This window comes from Colius striatus, chromosome 3 (assembly GCF_028858725.1).
Source record: "Colius striatus isolate bColStr4 chromosome 3, bColStr4.1.hap1, whole genome shotgun sequence".
NCBI classification, from domain to species: domain Eukaryota; kingdom Metazoa; phylum Chordata; class Aves; order Coliiformes; family Coliidae; genus Colius; species Colius striatus.
Genome location: NC_084761.1, coordinates 91023520 through 91043912, shown reverse-complemented (window position 1 = coordinate 91043912; position 20393 = coordinate 91023520).

Genomic DNA, 20393 nt, shown 5'->3' with positions numbered 1-20393 from the left:
TGCTTCCTCACCAATCTTTCAACAAGGCAGGAATCAACCAGCCTTGGTATGAGCCTGTATCAATGCATACAAAGCAAAATGCAATAGGGAAAAAACAAAGGGCTTGCTTGCTTTATTTCTGCTGCTCCTCTCCTCTGCCCTGGTGAGGCCTCATCTGGAGTCCTGTGTTCAATTCTGGGCTCCTCAACTCAAGAGGGACAGAGAACTTCTGGAGAAAGTTAAATGCAGGGCTACCAAGATGATGAGGGGACTGGAGTATCTTCCTTATGAAGAAAGGCTGCAGGAACTGGGGCTGTCTAGTCTGGAGAAGAGGAGACTGCAGGAGGACCTCATTAATATTTATAAGTATATAAATGGTGGATGTCAGGAGGTTGGGGCATCCCCTTTTTTCTGTTATATCTAGTGACAGGAGAAGGGATAATGGGATGAAGCTGGAACACAAGAAGTTCCATTTAAACATAAGGAAAAAACCATTTCACTGTTGAGGTGAGGGAGCCCTGGCACAGGCTGCCCAGGGAGAGTGTGGAGTCTCCTTCCTTGGAGGTCTTCAAAACCCGCCTGGACACGTTTCTGTGTGACCTGATCTAGGTGGAGCTGCTTCTGCAGGGGAGTTGGACTAGGTGAGCTCTAAAGGTCCCTTCCAACCCCTACCATTCTATGAACCTATGATATTGTCCAGAGAGAAGTAAGAAATAGAGATTTAGAAGAAATGCTAGAAAAGTGTTAAGAAGCTGTCAGTGTAATACTTTCATGTTTTAATTAATACAGGGGAGAAGATGATTATACTGAAATTATATAAAAAACCCTATCTCAGGTTAGCAACAATTGACTGGAGTTTAAATCACTTACCAGAATTAATTACACATTGCATCCAAATGCCTTGGAACTTATCACAGTGCAAATTATCCCAGAACAATAGTAGGGCTCATCAGTAGTTGATATGAATTGGTTTACTGACTTCAATCTACCTTATAAAACTAATGCCATCAAACAATAGGAAACAATAATCAAAGGACTTATTTCAACCACAGAACAATCCCAGCAGCAGCTCAGAAGAGGAGAGTATATTGTTATCAATTTTCTCAGCACAGTATTTCGTGTTACCAGACCAAAAGCTGCTACAAAAAGAAAAGATAGCAGCCATAAGGGCTGCCTCTCTTCTCCTGAGGAGATGCCCAGAAATGGGCCAAACTTACAACTTTGTGCTAAAGCAAATTTAGCCACAATCTTTCCCCCAGTCTCAAGAAGCCTGCAACCATCTTCTCTTCCCTTCCTTATCAGCTGGAGATAAACAACAACACCCACTCCAGGGGCAGGTGAGTGGATTTAGTTTGCAGTGGGGCTGTCCTCAGATCACTAAGAGAGGGTAAGATACAAATCCTTTGGAGGCAGCTGAGCTTCAGTAAGCTTTGCAGATCCTTCAGCTTCAGAGGTGACATAAGAAGCCCTCCAAAGCCAGCAGGATTGCTCAAGATGGGGAGCTGTACATGTGAGAATGAGAAGGATAGTCTAGGAAAGCAGCACTTCTTCCACCCTGCTGTGCCCCTCCCTTCTTAATATCCAGGGAGGTTTCTGAGCAGAAAATCCTTAATCTGTATTGCAGGGAACTCTAATCTTAAAAGCCCAAGTAAACACACAAGAAACCCATGTGAATAAATTACTAGTGAACAAATAAAATTCACAGCCAGCTTGTTACCAGTGTCCTTGTGTTATAAACTTGACAAACATACCGGTTAGACAGGGCCCTGTCTTTTCCAGCGCACCTCCTTTCAGCCTGCAGAGCCACCAGCTGAGCCCCTCACCTCAAATAAGCAAAGCCTTCCATTTCCTGCTCAACACATCACTAATAGTGCCCTTCTTAGCTCACTGGGGTATTTTTGCTCTTGCTGACCTTTTTGACACAAGCTGTCTCTCTCGAGCTACATTTTCTTCAACAGTGCCTGAGGTCTCTCCCGTAACAGCTGATGATAAGGTGAACTCTCTCCCTGGCTTAGACTGGCTGCTTCTCCATTCACCCAGAGAGAGCAGTGATTATTTCCCTCTTGGGAGTTATACTAGGTTTCTGGCACTGGCATTGCCTGGCACATCAGTAGGAGATGGTGCTAACTCTTGTGACTTCTAGTGCATTTCTTGGCTGCTGGACTCGCAGGCTCTGGCCCTCAGCCCTTGTAGGTCTAACCAACAACCATCAGTCAACTGATGTCTCTTAAATGATTTATTTCATCATTGCCTTGTAAACATTAGAGACAATTTGAATCAAGAGGGAAAGCCAAGATGGCTGGGGCTTACTTTCTGACACAGGGCATATGACCACCATCTGTCCAGGTTGTTTCTCTCTGAAGGTACTTTGTTTCCCTTTGTTATTATCTATTCTAGGCAGCGTTTTAGCATCACAATTTATACCCTGCCTAGGGTGTGTGGCTTGCAGTGGGGTCCCCCAAGCACTACCACTCCAAGTCACCCTGCTGGGGGCTGCCTGGGGAGGTCAGGCTGTTCTGCAGTGCCATGGCTGTCTACAGTGCAACAGGAGACAGGATGAGGCCAGGGACTGTCACCTCCTACCACTTACAGCTCTGAAGTGTCTTTACTCATATCATGGCCATGTGTAGAGCTCTCCAGTACATGCAGAACCCGAGAAGCAGCCCCAGGGTCTGCCAGGAAGCGCTGGCACACATTTGGGAGAGGCACAGTAAGCAGTCAGGGCTCATTCAGCTCATGTGTGCATGTGAAAGCCAACACAGGAAGGCAGCCCTAAGGAAAAAACAACCTTCCTCTCCACTCCTCACCTTTGTCACCTCTTCTGTGAATGATCAAACTCCCAGCTTTGCTCTGGAAACCTTCCAGTGTTCTACTAATCTCTGCGAGTTTTCCGTCTGCCTTTTCCTATCTTTGTGGTACTTGGCAATTTTCTCATGCAGTTACTCAAAAATACTCCTAATGTGCGAGGGGCACTTACAAAAACAACAGCAAAAGATGTTTTGTCCAAGGAAATAAATTAGTATCATCATCAGGCTGGAGGAAAGCAGCAAAATTTTAATTCCTGTGTGAGTGGCACACACAGAAGGACACGATTTCCACTCGTGTTCAAGGAACCAGCACGTTTCTGATGTAATTACTGTGCAGCTGACAGCATTAGGCATAAACAGGAGCAGTGAGCAGTGTCAGGAGGTTTAGGAAAGGGAAATGTGATGTCTAAAGGGCTCTGGTTCAGAATCATGCACCACACAAAAGATCGTTTTAAAAATAAGCATATCTTCTAAAAAAGGAATAGAAAAAGGAGAAAGCCACAAAATGTTCAGAAATGGAACCGGGTAGGAAAACTGACAAGGCCAAATCACTCTGAAAATGCTTTTGTTTTGGTGCAGGCAAGTTACCTAGTGCTCTAAACCTCTCTAAACATCTAAAATATGGAAGAGCACAAGCCCTCATCTCTATGGTGTGGGTATGGTGCAAGTTTGGGTGCCAGAGCCTGGGCCTGGTCTGTCATTTCTGTATCAGTGGTGGTGTATCTCTTGTTCTGCCTACACCATGAAGTGCTGGAATTCCTTCCCTTGGTTGCCAGTCCTTGATATCTTTAGTTTTGGGTTTGGGTGGGTTTAGGTAGCTGAAAAACTAGAAGGAAATTGGATTTTGTGTTTGCTCTGAAAGCTCTGCAAACGTTCACATAAATGAAAAAATCTTTGTCTTCTACACTCCTTTTGTGGCTAATAACATTCATTGTTTTAAAACATATGACAGGACAAATGGATAAAGCTACAGTAAGTCTTATTTCCCACTATTTTGGGTCAAAAGAGATGCTGTGATGCCAATTGCATTGCTTGTGCCCTGCAAAGTCTGCTGGTTTGCACCAGTGTGAGTGGGGATGAATGATGGGGAGAGTAGTGGATGGGGCATGAATGCCTGAGTTTCACCAACACCTCAGTTACAAGTCACTTACTAGGCTGTGGGTCTCTGCTGCCCTCCTGTACAAAGTTATTGACCTCTCTAGTGAACCGGTTGGGGACCAGCAGATGAAAAGCTGGCTGGTGTCTAGCTCCAGGAGCTGCTTTTGGCTTGGCAAGTTGCACACAGGAGCAGGGGCTCCTGCCATGAGCCTCACACGTGGGATACAAAGGAGAGAGAGCTAGCACAGACCTATTTGTTCTGTAGCAGGGTAGTTGTGTGGAGGGTGATTAAGAAGTTAGAATCTCTCTTGTCTCTAACTAAGCTTTTGCAACCCAGGGAAAGGCATCATGTTTCCCACTGACTTAAACAGCAATCCCAGTAAAGTGGGCAGCTCTTCCACCAGGCACAGTTCAGCTCCTGGAAACATATGGATTTCTTTTCCTGTGTTTTTGCTGTGCTTTTTAAGAGGACGACCAGAGCAATAAGCAACATCTTTAACCACAGCTACCCAAACCTGTTACTTAATCCTACCATAAAACGTGCACTGAGCTGTTCTTACAAATGTCTACAGAACTAGCAAAAACTCCCCAAACTCTGAACTAAGCTACACAAAGGGTAAAACCCAGGTCTGTTTTTAGTTTTGGTCTTTCTTCTGATGTAGGCATGGCTCAAAGGGAGACCTGGTATTGAGGTCAGTGGTGAGCAGTGGTGGTGCACCTTTCTGTTAGTCGACACTCACTGTTCAAGGCTCTCTCTGTAGCATGGATGCAAGATCTGGAAATTAAAGAGGATTATCTTAAAAATCACTTCTTTACTGTTGACACATTCTTCTCTTCTTTGCAAAATACTTTACTTACCATGCTGACTTCATTTCTTTGTGCAGATATTAATTAACAGGAAACATTGACTTTTCAGGCTCTGAGGAAGAGCAGAGAAGAGAGCCTCTGGGCCAGAGTTCACAACAATTTTTGCCTGTCTGCTCAAACACTGTAGGGAGCTGCACAAAGTCCTCATTAGTCTGGCTGTGGGCAGAGTCTTTGGACCAGGCATTGCTAAGTATCTGCTACAAGTAACCCCAGAGGGTGTCGTTATGCACATGTATAATAGCAAAGGCAGTTTCAGTTCCTACCTCTGCCTCTGGGTATTTGTTTCCTGCCTCAGGGGTGAGGATGAAATAAGCTCACATCAGTTTGTCTTCAGCAAATAGGGAAGCAGTTCTGAAAATGTAGAGTGCAAATATTCCTCTTTACATGGCTTCTGCTACCAAGGGGGGAAAAAAAGCAGCACTCATTGACATCTTGTCAGGTTTCATAGTATTGCTTAACCTTTCACTACAGAATTTTAAGACCATGTGAGAAACCTTTTATCCATCAGGATACTTTCAAATTATTTAAATAAGTCTTGAAATCACTGGAAGTCTTTTTGTTGACTTAAGAGGGATGCTGACAAGTCTCCCGTGGTCCTGCACGTGGGAGAACTCTCTTGTCAAGCGACATAGGATGAGCCCAGACCTGCTTAGCTGATACAAAAAAACATCATATGGTCTTCAGCAGCAACCAGCAGGTGAACAAGTAGCTGTCCTTTCCTTTAAACATACAGACAGATGGGTAGCTTTACCTCTTTGTAGTGCATATCAGACAGGAGGAGACACAGGTGATGGGTTTGGGCACCCTCTGATATGGTTTAGTCTCTTGACAAACGGATGAGTTCCTGCTTTCTGAAGTGCAGGGAAGAAACTGAATAGCACACAGAGCTTTGTTTGTAGGTCCAACTTTCTCTGTCACATCTGAAAAGAGACTGAAAAGTGCCTTCTCTGGGATTTACTTAATGATTAACAACCATTAATGGCATCTTCGATTCAGTCTTCTTTGATTTACCTTCCTTGCACCTTTCCAATCTACTGCCCAATACATCTTGCATTTTCCATAGTTTTAGGCAGAAGCATACCTTGGTGGAAGGTGTTTTAAGAACAGCTTCACTGATTTTTTTATACCCATCAAAACAAATCCTGTTCACAGGATAATATGATACCCACTAAATACAGCCCATTCTGGAACAGCAGTTTGCTGCAGCCTATGAATAAGATGGATTGCTTTAGTTATTGAAATGTAGCAGTAGACCATGAGATGGTAGAGTTCAAGATCCTGTGTGGAAGAGGCAGGTCACAAAGCAGGACCGTGACCCTGGATTTCAGGAGAGTCAAATTTGGCCTCTTCAAAGATCTACTTGGATGGATCTCATGGGATATGATTCTAGAAGACAGAAGTGCCAATGAGAGCTGGTCACTCTTCAAGCACCACTTCCTCCAAGCCCAGGATCAGTATGTCCCAATGGGCAAGAAAGGAGGAAAAGGAGGTAGGAGGCCTCCATGGATGAGCAAGGATCTGCTGGGACAACTCAGGCAGAAAGCAGCCATCTATGAGAGGTGGAAACAGGGGCTGGCTTCTTGGGAAGAGTACAGGAACATTGCCAGGGCATGCAGGGGTGCAACTAGGAAGGCCAAAGCCCTTCTAGAATGAAATTTAGCCAGGGATGTTAAGGACAGCAATAAGGCATTTTTCAAGTACATCAGCAGCAGAAGGATGGTGAGGGGCAATGTGGGCCCGCTGCTAAACACACAGGGTGCCCTGGTGTCTGAGGATGCAGAGAAGGCCGAAGTACTGAATGCCTTCTTTGCTTCAGTCTTTATGGCTAAGGCTGACCCTCCGGAAGCCCAGTCCAGCAAGGATAACAGGATGGCCAGGACAGCAGAGGACTTGCCCTGGGTAGAACAGGAATTGGTTAAAGACTTGTTGGCCAAGCTTAAGGCTCATAAGTCAATGGGTCCTGATGGGATGCATCCTAGAGTGCTGAGGGAGCTGGCTGATGTGATTGCTAAGCCAGTCTCCATCATTTTTGAACAACCATGGAGGACAGATGAGGTGCCTGAGGACTGGAGAAAGGCCAATGTCACTCCAGTCTTCAAAAAGGGCAAGAAGGACAGGAGGGGAGAGTAGTGGATGTCATCTACCTTGACTTCAGCAAGGCTTTTGACACTGTCTCCCATAACATCCTCATCAGAAAGCCCAGGCAGTGTGGCTGGGATGAGTGGACAGTGAGGTGGATCAAGAGCTGGCTGAATGACAGAGCCCAGAGGGTGGTGATCAATGGCACAGAGTCAAGTTGGAGGCCTGTGGCCAGTGGAGTTCCACAGGGATCAGTTCTGGGGCCAGTCTTGTTCAACATCTTCATCAATGACCTGGATGAGGGGACAGAGTGTACCCTCAGCAAGTTCCCTCATGACACCAAACTGGGAGCACTGGCTGATTTCCCAAAGGCTGTGCTGCCATTCAGCGGGATCTCGACCGGCTGGAGAGTTGGGCAGAGAGGAACCTCATGAGGTTCAACAAGGACAAGTACAGAGTCCTGCACCTGGGGAGGAACAGCTCCACACACCAGTACAGGCTGGGGATTGACCTGCTGGAGAGCAGCTCTGCAGAGAGAGACCTGATTGATAATAAACTAACCATGAGCCAGCAATGTGCCCTCGTGGCCAAGAAGGCCAATGGCATCCTGGGATGCATCAAGAAGAGTGTGGCCAGCAGGTCAAAGGAGGTTCTTCTCCCTCTCTACTCTGCCCTGGTGAGGCTTCATCTGGAGTCCTGTGTCCAGTTCTGGGCTCCTCAGCTCAAGAGGGACAGGGAACTTCTGGAGAGAGTCCAGCACAGGGCCATCAAGATGATCAGGGGACTGGAGCATCTTTCATACAAGGAAAGGCTGCGGGAACTGGGGCTGTTTAGTCTGGAGAAGAGGAGACTGAAGGGAGATCTTATTAACATTTACAAATATCTAAAGGGTGGGTGTCAGGAGGTTGGGACATCGTTTTTTTCTATAGTAGCTAGTAACAGGACAAGGGGTAATGGGATGAAGCTGGAACACAAAAAGTTCCATTTAAACATAAGAAAAAACTATTTAACTGTTCAGGTGAGGGAGCCCTGGCACAGGGCACCTGATCTAGGTGACCCTGCTTCTGCAGGGGGGTTTGGACTAGATAATCTCTAAAGGTCCCTTCCAACCCCTACCATTCTATGATTCTACGATTCTATAGGCCAACCCCCCTTAAGAAGCAGGTTCACCTAGATCAGGTCACACAGGAACATATCCACTCAGGTCTTGAAGACCTCCAAGGAAGGAGACTCCACAACCCCTCAAGCAGAAGAACAAGGGAAGCCTTGTGCTTTGAGTGTTGCTGAGCTCCAGCCTGCTCAGCACGGGCATGGAGACAGCCTGGGCTGGAGGGTGGGGGCTTGTTTCCTCACTCCCTGACACACAGCACCTGATCCAGCCCTTCCTTCTGTGCATAACCACAGGAGGCAATAGCTGAAACCACTGCACCTCGGATTTTTAAAATGCACCTGTGGGCACTGAGAGAGGATTGGCAAAGAAGGAAGCCTTCAACAAGACAAAATGGAGATGAAGGAGATGGTGATTCTGCAAACAGACTGGGTTTTGCCCAAGGATGGTAAAAGTGGAAAAGGCTCTGCAGTTGACAGTATGCTGGGGCTGGCAGAGGTATTGCAAGCCTCCCTTGACTGTAAAGGTAGGAGGCTGGGCAGAGCAGGCACAGGAAAAACCAAGGTCTCCATAGCTCTTATTGTTCACCTAAAATATCATGCAAAATGACAGCTTTGCAGCCCAGGCCGTGGTGTCAATGGGGTTCATACATCCAGGAGTTCAGGAAAGACAGAGGGTGAAGGCTGGTCATATCCTGGCTGCGATTGCTGGGCTGAACTGTCAACCCAGCTGCAAATGTTTAGGTCAGGTGGAAGTTATTAGGAAATGAACCGAGGGGTAAATTCCCGACATATTGTGAATGTCTTAATGTACAATGTCTGCAAGCTCTTGGTTGAGGAGATGATGTGGGAATGGAGAGGGTATGGGCTTTGATGTTTAACTCATTGCTTAGACATATAAATACCTTGTGCTGCCATTGGCTGTGTTTACACAGCCTCATTTGTGAAGTAATTGGTTGTTATTTTACACACAAGTTGGCCGTACTCCCTCTCAATAGGAGAAGGAGTGAAGATTTTTGCAGTGGCCACAGAGAAAGCAGGACTGAGCAGGAACACAGGGGACAGCAAATTGGACTTATTTGATAACTGCAGTCTGATTTACTAGATACTTAACATGTTGATAAGCAGATTTTGTACTGAATAAGCATATCTTCCTGCAAATAACAAAAATAATCTCAGGAACACTTCATTTGTGTCACAAATGTTTTATTTCCCCATGAAAAATAATGAAATCCTTCAAATTCTGGACACTTCAACCTGGGCAAGGCTGTGGGAGGCTGAGACTGGAAGCTGCAAAAACAAGTTACTAAATATCACTGCTAGGCAGGCATCACTCCAAAGAGAGGGCAGGAAGGGGACACATGAAAAATACTGTTATATACTGAGAAGCAAAGCACTCAACACCAGATACTGGAAGGGGAAAAAGAGACTGTTTCTTTTGGAAAGGATGTGAGCTTTCTGTTACAAGAGCACAAGATCTAGAAATTGCAGTTAAATTGCCAGCATCTGAATCACGGTAGCGTTTGGAAGTCCATTTGTTCATAGGCTCTGGAGTGGAGTAAGTCTGAGCTAGATCCAAGCATGACAAAAAAGAGTATGTAAGGTCCTGTGCACATGCACCAAGAGTTCTTTTGGTTAGCAAAAGGTATGTAGAGAGAGACAAAGAAGATGCCCCCATTAGAATGACAGGTGTGACATCCACAGGGCTGCTCAGACTCCTGCGGTGACACTGTGCTCAGTCACCTCATAGAAGATGCAAAGGGACACTGGCCTCCATCCCACTGGCTGTGGGCATCTAGAGCTAGCAGCAAATGAGTGCTTGGCAGCCAGCTGGCACTGGAGGATGAGTCAAGGGCTGCATTGCCCAGAAAGGCTGCAGTTGGCTTAGCTTTGTGCCCAGCTGCTCAAAGGTCTCTATTTAGTAGCATCACCTCCCTCTTCCTCTCTCCAGAAGATGGTCTTACTCTGAGATGTCACTTGCCACTAATTATATTTTCAGGGTGGCCTCCTTCCTGAGGGTTCAGAGAGCTCAGCTACAGCATTTTTAAGTGTTGACACTGTCAAATTGCTTTAGAAGAAAGGGTCTGATTGTGATCATATCTAAGCTTATCTCTGCTGGTGATTCTGTTACAGTCAATTCGCTGTTCCTGCTGTGAAGCTGCTTGCAGTTTGTCAAGTGGGAGACACCATTGTGTCCCCTCAGCCCACAGATTAGCATCAGATCAGAGAGTTTGATGGGTAAAGAGAGAAATGATTTGTAAATATTTACTTTGTGTTATTATTCTTCAGCTCATTATCTGAGCAGCAGAGGTTGAACCTTGTGTATCTTTGAAGGTCAATTCTGAGGATCAAGCTGCTAATTACACCAGAGTACAACTTAATCACTATTGCAGCAGCCAAGGGGACTACACACTGTTCCATTCAGCAGAGAGGAGCCTCAGCTTCATCTTTTCCTACATGGAGCTACATTGCAGATGTAAAAGGTGAGTTGAGAGTTGACTGGGGCCTGTGTGAGGGTGGCAGCTCTGCGGCTGCAATCTGAGTCTTCTTCTAAAATGTAATTAAAGCATGTTTTGTAAGTTCCACTGTGCTGCAGACAACTATGAGAGGCAAGGGGAAAATTTAATAGGCAGGGCAGCTAGAGAAATAATCACATTTTAAAGCTCAATTTGAATAGAACAACGAGTCAGAAAGGTGCCTCAAAATGTAAAGAATATGTTAGCTTTCTTGGTTCTTTTAAAATAAAGTGAAAAACGTGTTCTTTTCCCCAGAAAGATTATTTAAATCCAGTATAATGCCAAATGGCACTAGCAACATGCTGTTTCATTTCATTTCATGTCATTCAGATGCCATGAGTTATATACAGGAAGGTGCCCTCTTCACAGCACGTATCTCTACAATTCTCCAGTCTGATATAATGAGCTCAAAACTCATTCATGCTGTGAATGAGGAATGCTGGTGTGCCCAGATTATTTCCAAGGATGCTGCATGGTACAAGGGGACAACAAACTTATCTACTAGTCATTACCGTTGTCACCATCTTAAACAAGATACTGAAACAAGAAGAAGAATTTTGCATTGCCTGGACAAGCCCAGTGGGATTGATTGAAGATGTGGTTCAGCTGATTTTCTGATCTTCCAGGTTTTCTCACACGGCAGTACAAGCTGGAGGGATGAGATCAGTAAAAGCATATAAGACACATCAAGAGAAAGCCTGGAAACAGAAAGTCAACCGAACCCCACTTTCAGTCAATCATGTTTTGGGACAGGATATAAGCCAGGAAAACAATTACAAGAGCATGACTGGGGAAGGACAAGGGTGTGTACAAAGGATTTGGATGTCAGCCCTCATATAAGCAGGGAAGCTTACAGTCTGCACTGTCTACAAATGACAAGACCTAAGCATGGGATCAATACAAGGCTGACATGCTAAATCAGTGTAAACGATGATATCTAAACCCAGTGTCACAAATCACATCTAACTACAGGCACTGGAAAACAGAGAGGCAAGTCACAGTGGTTGAACAATTACATTTCAATCTGATCTGTGTTTGCCTATAAACACATTTGTGCACTTTCCTACCTGCTATCTCAAGTGACAAGTGTGAAGACGAGGGATTTGAAAGCACCGAGAGTGAAGTGGAGCAATATAAGGCTGGCGTGAGGCTGACCCAGTAGGTCTGTCCTCTTCGTGATCAGCATGGCAATTTCAGCTATCTCACATCACCTGTCTCCTGGAGATTGGATGAGGCCAGAAAGTGAATAGAGTAAGCCAAGAGCAGTTTCTTTCCAGAGGTGATGAAGTACACAGTTCTGGGTGCTAAGGGCCAGGCTGTGTGAACTCAGTACTATGGATAACTTAGACTGTGGGAAAAACCTTGGTCAGAAAAGGCCAAGATTTGCCAGTTTATCCCTCTGGGGTGGGAGGGTTGAAGCAAGGATATGGCAACCACTGCCTTGGTATTGGAGCAGCTGAATGCCTGAGCCAAGGCTGAGCCTATCAGCCCAGCAGAGATAATGTATGAACATAAACAACTTGTGACATCAGCCTGAAGTTACTGTCCCGCACGGGGGGTTCCTGCCCTGTCTGAGCAAGGATGCAGCTCTTCATTAGCAATTCCTGTCCAGTGGTTAACAATATCCTGAAGGAAGGGTTAAGCTTAATGACATGTTGGTCCAACAATGCAAACACAAATAGTTGCATTATTTGTGGCTGCACCCAGAGACGTTTTCCCCATGTCTCTCATGGCTTTCTGTTTGGAAACACAATTTGTCTGCACAATTTTGCTCTTGTAAATAGTGTCCTTAAATGTTATCTAATTTCTCTTGAGTGCATGGTTCATAGGTCTGAGCTTCTTCTGAAGTTGTGATAGATCAGGGAAAGCCACTCCATGGAGAGCTGCTCTGAAGACATTCATAGGGCAGATAAATTCCTATCTGAGAGACAGACCAAGGAATATAAGACACCTATTATCTCACCCACCAAGGGAGACCAGGCCAGCTGCTCTGCATAAAACCTTCAGCATCCTAGAAGGATAAACACTGGATCTTTTGAACAAACACCTACACTTTGCATCCTCTGCTTTTTGTGTAGCATCTGCTGAAATCAGTATTCACTGATTCAGGCAAGGAAATGTGCATCCATAAAGAAAGGAGCTGGAACTGACACTATTTGCAATCTGGCAAGGAGAGTTTGCATCCACTTTCATTCAGCAAAGTAAATATCCTGAGCTCTTGGTGGGCACATATCTCTTTGTGTTCTGGAGAAATAACAGGTCATAGGGTCTCCAGCTCTCCTCCAGAGTTTAGCCACAGCGTCAGGCTTTCTCAGGCTGGTGCTGCTCTGTTCTCTTTGGGTGTGTTTCCCTGTCAGCTGTAAGTGATACGAGCCTGAGGAAGAATGTGTCGTTTATTTCAAGAGCAGTTCTGAAAGGAATTATTGGCTCAGTGTTATCAGCTCGAAGGAAATATCTTCTCCAGAGAACGTACTTCCTCAACCCAGGCACCCTGGCAACTGACTTTTCATTTTGTGGTAACTAAACACTCAGAAGTAGCTGGAACTGAGGATCTGAATGATTTCTTTATTCACTTTAGAGCAGAACCTTGCCATGTCCAGGCTTTTAAGGAGTCCCAGTTTTGCGTGTGCACTGTGCATTTCAGGAGTATCTATTTCAGCTGCACTCTGTGAACTGGGAGAGCAGTGTGCCTCAATGCCAAAGGTCAGAATATGGAAATGCAGCCTGGTAGAGACTTGTAGGCAATGTGGAATGGTGCTTTTGGAGGAGTAGATAGCCAACAACACTGAGCTTCATCAGAAATAGGAGACCTCCAAGAAACCAAGAGACTTCCTAGAGCCACAAGGTGACAATGGGGTATTTAGAAGCATAAAGACCTTTACAGTAGAGCTAAAGGATTTATTAGTATCAGTCTGCACCATGAAGAATGCTGTGTAATATTTTCCCCAGCTGTATTTTTACAGGCTCAAATGTTAGACAGTGAGATGAGGTGTTGAACAAGCTAAAGAACCACAAGCTGCTAGGAATGAAAGGTAAATATCCCAAGAGAACCCAAGGAATTTAAGAAAAAAGGAGCTGAGTTGCTAACAAAAATACACAGCCTCTCATTATGTCATATCTGTATTTTTAAAAGAGCTGATCCTAGGATGAGAGACCAGCGAGCCCTTCTCCAGTGCCAGCTGCATTGGTTGAAACTAATCAAAACCAGAAGTTTAGTTGGATGAACATGACAGAATGGGGACGACTCTGTCTGGATTCACTGAAGGGAAATTGTCTCTGTAATCTGCTAGAGGTTTTTTTAATACATTGCCAGAAGAGTGGATGTGACTTTCTTGGACTTTCAAGAAGCATGGGACAAAGTCCTTCACAGGAGGCAATCTGGGAAACAAATACCCTAATATATGAGACCAAATATTGTCACGGACTAGGAATTAGCTAAAAGAAAGCAAAATAAAGGATCAGTTGTAACAGGGTGAAGAACAAAGGTGAACCTTCTCCTACCATATCCTGCAGAATAAAATTTTCTTACCAGGACTGACACTTAATATTTTTAACAAGGAATTACAGAATTGACAGAACTGTGAGATGCACTGGAAGTGCTGAAGGCTGTGAGGAAGCTCTGACAGCTGGGGTGTGCTCTATCTCCTGCCTAGTGGGGGTTTGAAATGCTCCACATAGAATAGTCCTGCTAGGCAGTTACTTGAAGGTTTATGTGACTCGTGTTGCAGAGACAAGATGCCAACATAGCAGTTTTTGAATCCTTGTTTTCACTTGCCTTGGAACTGAAGCTGGTTTCAATTAATCTTGTTGCTTTTCTAGGAATAAAACCATCTTACAGCCCCTTCTCAGAACCGCTGCTCTGTTAAAACCTCCACACCGAATTCACCTTTCTTCCAATCCCATTGGCATATGTGCAATTACTCCATAAGGAGTTGCATCCCAATGGGATGGCAAACTGTGCTTCAGCTCTTACCTCTTCTGAACTGCTGTGCAGCATAGCTAGCATTACATTTCCTCAAGCTCATTCTATCCTGTTGGACAGTGAATTATTCCTCAGCAGTGGCTCAACACAGCAGTCCTTCATCTAAAGGTTTTTGTATTTCTTCCATCTGAAAGATCTTGAGAACCAAGTATTAATGGAGCTGTTGTTCAGGAAAAGGAGTATCTGAGATGATTCACAAGTCGAAAGGACTGCAAAACCTCCAAGATGGGTATCTTCTTATTAAAGATTTCTTACTTTCCCATCGAGTCATCTTGAGTTACGTGTCAGGTTCAAATTTTTTGTATGGATTTTTCAGGATTCTTATTTCCTGTTTCCAGAGACTTCCCTCTACACTGCATCATGTGTTTAAAGGCCTTTTCCAGAAAGCATCTTGCTTATCATACAGAAACAGTCACAGTAAAAGGTTTTCAGGTTCTAGTAACAGCACTTATCAGTTGAGTTTCTCAGTACTCAGTCTCCTACTCCTCAGACATACTTTTATTATTCCCTCTGTGTTATCTGCTCCTCATCCAGAGATATTGGCAAATTCAGAAATGATTGGGAAGTCCCAGTAATGAAACAGATGAATACTTTTTCCGTGGTTATAGGTGCATTGTTTTAGCAGCTAAACTGCTCTGGAAACTTTTCCTGAGAAAGCAATCTCATCTTCCTGGTCCATTAAGCAACAATAAGAGAAGATTGTGACCTTATGAAAAAGTAGCGAGTTTCCATTAAGCTCTTTATTTGTGATCTTTGACAGGTCAATTTGTATTCTCACTGCAAAAAACATAAATGAATGCTGGAACCACACAAGTTCTTTAAGCCAAAAGACCAGTTTTGTGTCTAAACACAACTTTACTAGCAGTATATTCAGAGATGCTGCTTGTTTGATTAGTTCTCCATGCTATCAACACTGAAACTAAAACAATCTTTCATAAAGATGTAGGATTACTAAATTCTATGTAGAGCAGTTAAAATGTTCTCTTTTTTTTTTTGGTCAATGGATGGTCTTGTGCTGGGAATCTCATATTAGCTCAATAGGTTTTAAATATATCAGAAGAGTGGAAGAATGAAGATGAGGTAAAGCAGAGATTGTTCACTATAAAATGCTAATGATAAGCATTAGTAAATGGATTTGTGGAGAATGTTCTCTGCACCTCATCAGTACCAGCCCTGAGACCTGCCAGAAAAGGTGATTTAATATTTGTAAGGTAAATGAGATTTAATATTTGTAAGGTACTTTTATTTTCCCTGATACTCTCAAGTGGGCTCTGCTAAACACTACTCACCAATTGACTTCTCACAATTCTATGAAGTAGGTGCAAGAAGAAATTTGTTTTATTTTGCAAACACACACACATAGACTACCATATCTAGGAGTCTTAGGTGTATATGTATTTAAACTGAGTAAAGCAAGGTCAGTTCCTCTTGTAGTCCTTCCTCATTCATTCCCCACTCTGCCTACAATTTACAAGGTACCCTTCTTCTTTTTTAAGGCTGAAGCTTACTGAAGTCAAGAAAAGTACTGTTATCATTATCTATAGGTTTAGGATGCTGCTCAGCTTTTTCTAAGCCTCCTGTAAAAAGCTAGACAGTTTGGGGCAGTAGAAATCACAAACTCACAGAATCTCAAGGGCTGGAAGGGATCTTGAAAGATCATCCAGTCCAACCCCCCTGCCAGAGCAGGACCAACTAGAGCAGGTCACACAGGAACTTATCCAGGTGAGATTTGAATGCCTATAGAGAAGGAGACTCCACAACCCATCTGGGCAGCCCCTTCCAGTGCTCCCTCACCCTCACAGTGAAGCAGTTTTAGTGCAGAGAATTAGAAGAGAGCATCTCTTTTAATCTAGATTAGGCAAAAGTTAACGTCAGAACCCTCCACACTTTGCTTTTTACTCTTCTTTTGCAATAGTCATGTTGCACAAGACTGTTGCACTCTGTTCCTCTAACAGGGGTGGAGGTGAATGGTAGGACTGTAGTTTTTAAATGTATACATCTCCCTACAAAGGGTCACCAGCAGCACAGGAGTGCAAAAGTTTGCACATCAGATATCACCCCTTTTTAACCAAAAGCTCATGTTCTTGCTTGTGCTGTCAAACACAAATCATCATGAGGGGGCACTAAAGAGCTGTCAATAGCAAAGTGATTTTGAGGGAAGGTTTGTGGAGAGAGGCAATTATCTTTAGGTCACCAGGTATTTTGACTGAGATCTGAGACAGTCTGGTTTCAAAATGTCTTCAAACTATGGGGAAGCTGAAGTTTTCCATGAGCTTTTCAAGACCCTGTTCTAAAAACTGGTCCTGGAGTATATTTGGTTTGTAGCACTGAGAAGGGGTTTGTGAAAGATGGACAAGCCCTTTTAATGGTGGAATTCCAAATGCTACTTCTTTTAGTTCTGTGTGGGAGACCAGAGATATCACCAGACCTTACAACACCTGGAGGTACAAATGCAAACTGAATGAATGAAATGCAAATTGGACATCTTGACTAATAAAGATGGACTATTTCCTTCTAAAGGCTGGGTTATGGATGCAGTGCCAAAGCCAGTGCAGTTGGATTTAGCGTAGTGAGCCCTTACAAATCGTGAAGAAAATCCCCTCTCTCGTAGACAAGGCAGAGGATTTTCAACATTAAAATGTGCCATTTCACAAGCAACTTGTGAGCGTTCCTGTGGGACTGCGCTGCTAACAGATGTCCTCAAAATTGTTCTCCCAGGCCCCTTTGAAATGGAATGCACATATGGCACAAACTGCAACCAGACACTCTCAGTGCAGTGCAGGCTGATCACTAATTTTGCACTCCCGGTTTAAACCTGAGCAACTGACTCCATGGAGCAAGGTCACTTGCCATATCTCAAACTCCAGGGAAGTCAGTCAGAATGGAACTGGGATTCAGATTAATCACAACAAAAATAATTAATATCAGCTTGCTTGCAATTGATTTTCCTCTTAGATGTTTCTTTGCATAGAATATTTGAGGGAATAATAACAAGGTGTTTCCAAGCTGGAGGCATATAAACATGTGTTAGATTAGAATCCAGACTCCAAATTTGAGGCTGATAACAGCCAGAACTTTATGATCTTAGTCTTCTAGTCCAACACCTTCCTAAGGGTGGGATGTGAGCTTTCCCAGAGTCCTTTTCCAGCAAGACACTCTTGAAAAAAGATCAAATTCTTGATTTAAAGACTTTAAAGACAAGAAGAAAAATACAATGTCATCTTTGGTAATCTGTCCCAGTGCCCAATTTCCATCACTGGTAGGAAGTTAACACCTGATTCCTAATCTGAAGTTCTCTGAATTTAGTCTGGATTTAGTCTCAACAGTCTGGATTTAGTCTAGAGAAGAGTAGACTGAGGGAGAATCTCATTAATACTTACAAATATCTAAATGGTGGGTGTCAGGAGGTTGGGGCATCCCTTTTTTCTATCGTGTTTAGCAACAGTATTGGGATGAAGCTGGAACACAAAAAGTTTCATTTAAACATAAGGAAAATCTGTTTCACTGTTGAGGTGAGGGAGCCCTGGCCCAGGCTGCCCAGGGAGGGTGTGGAGGCTCCTTCTTTGGAGGTCTTCAAGACCCCCCTGGACATGTTCCTGTGTGACCTGGTGTAGGTGGAGCTGCTTCTGCAGGGGGGTTGGACTGGATGATCTCTAAAGGTCCCTTCCAACCCCTACCACTCTATGATTCTATGATTCTATGAACTCATCACCCTATGGTTGGACTCCTGTACCTTTGTCCACCACACTGAGCTCTTTCAGTGTCAAACCACCAGTGGTGAAACAACTCAGCCACCTTCCATTGTTTCTCTATATGCCACACAGATGTTTTTTTCTTGGCTGTTTTACCAAGCTATCTTTACCAACCCTTCAAGGACCTGCTAGAGTCAATTATTCACGCCCCAATTTGTCAACACTTTCCTGATTTTCTCAACACTTTCCTGAATTCTGGACTCCAAACAGGAAGACTCCAAGGCAATTGACATCCAACACGGACATTCAGGTCCCCTTCATCTTCCTAACCACTGCATCATTATGGTAGGCCATGGCCAGATAGCCAGCTAAATATCCACTAGTGCTTGCTAGTGCTTTTCCAAGTTTTACAGAGAATCATGCCCTGGCCTGTGAGTGCATCTTGCAAACTCTGACTCTAAATATGATTCTATGAAATAATATTTGTATTGAGTCAGGATAAGAGGCATCTTGTCCACCCAGGTTCATTTAGCAATACAATTATGTTTGCTCAATACCATGCTCTGTCTTTCTTCTGCTAACCTGCCTTTCTATCTCTGTATCGTTACTTTGTGAGGACTTGGGCTGATTTTCCTTTCCATTGACAGAATCATAGAGTCACAGAACGGTTTGGGTTGGAACAGACCTTTAAAAATCACTTACTTCCAACCCCACTGCCACGGGCAGGGACATCTTTCAGTGCATGGGGTTGCTCAAAGCCTCATCCAACCTGGCCTTGAACACTTCCAGGAACAGGGCATCAACAGCTTATCTGGACAAACTGTTTCAGTCTCACCACTCAAGGCATAACAGAAGTGGCATGGGGACAATCCCTGTGTAGCCCTGGTAGAAGGCCTATCCTTAATGATAGTTCTGGTAATTCTGAGATTGGCTAGTTCAGACAGTTTTTCCATCACTGTATGTTGAGCTCATTTTCTTTCATCTGTTGCACAAAACTTCTAAAGTGACCTTTCATTTCTAATGTCAATAGAAATAGTGTGTATATTTGAACATGAATGTATTATTTAATTTTGCCTCTGAGCATGTATTTCAGAAGTGATGACTGCAGGATTATGGATTTGGGGGAGCTATTTTAAGACAAATCTTTAAAAAATCTGAGCTAACAGTCATATTTTCACTTGCTTCTTTATAAGTTATTTGGACCATAGTTGTTTCCATTCTAAAACACCCTTCTAAAAGATTGAGTATATGTATCAGCTAATTATAACAATTATCTGGATTTCATTTTGCCTGTACACAAGAAATCCAATTAAGTAAAACCATTTGTTGCAAAGCCATCACCAAAATTAATTCTGTGGTCAATTCTTCTTTGACTTTCAAGATGAGGTTTAACACTAAATTTCCTGTATAAGATGGAACACTTTTTAGAAAGGAAATTAACTTCTATAATGTTTAGAAATCCTAAGGCTGTTCAGCTTTGGCAGCGTAACACCTCCAGCACACATCAGAACGTGGATACCCTCTCCCTGCCATCCACCTACCTTTTTTTTCTTGTGAATTCTATGTCTCTACAAACAGATAACTGCAGTGTGAATGGGTAGCATGTGGAAAATACCAACTGGTATTTGCTTTACTGTTAGGACACTAATCACTGACTGTCAAAGGACTTGTTTCTAAGCTGTCGAACAGATCCCAGCAGTTCTGATAATGTGGTTGCTTCTCCTTCTTTTGGCCACTTGTTCTTTTTTCAATATCATTCTTCCCTTTGTGTCTTTGATAATTTAATTCCATTGTCCATATTTTGATTTTGTACTAAATGACTGCTGACTGTTTCCTCACTTCACCCTCTGGTTTTGGGTTTAACAGTTAGTACATTCAGATCAGCTCTTGGAAAATGGCTTGTCTTCCTCCTCCTGTTGCATTCTGTTCTTTGGACAATGGACTCACTACTGTGGCTTTGGCTTTTGGACTCCATACTGTGGCTGTGGCTTTTGGTTTTCTACCATTAACCTGGCTACTGACTCACTGCAAATTCTTTTCCATTTGCATAGTGTGCAGGAGAGAGATGTTTTAGGTGATCCTCTCTATTAAGACCATTTCAAGTTCCCTAAAATCTTGGGAAAATTTTCTTGATATTCCTCGATTTATCTCCCTCTCTACTCTGCCCTGGTGAGGCCTCATCTGGTGTCCTGTGTCCAGTTCTGGGCTCCTCAGCTCAAGAGGGACAGGGAAGTGCTGGAGAGAGTCCAGCATAGGGCCACCAAGA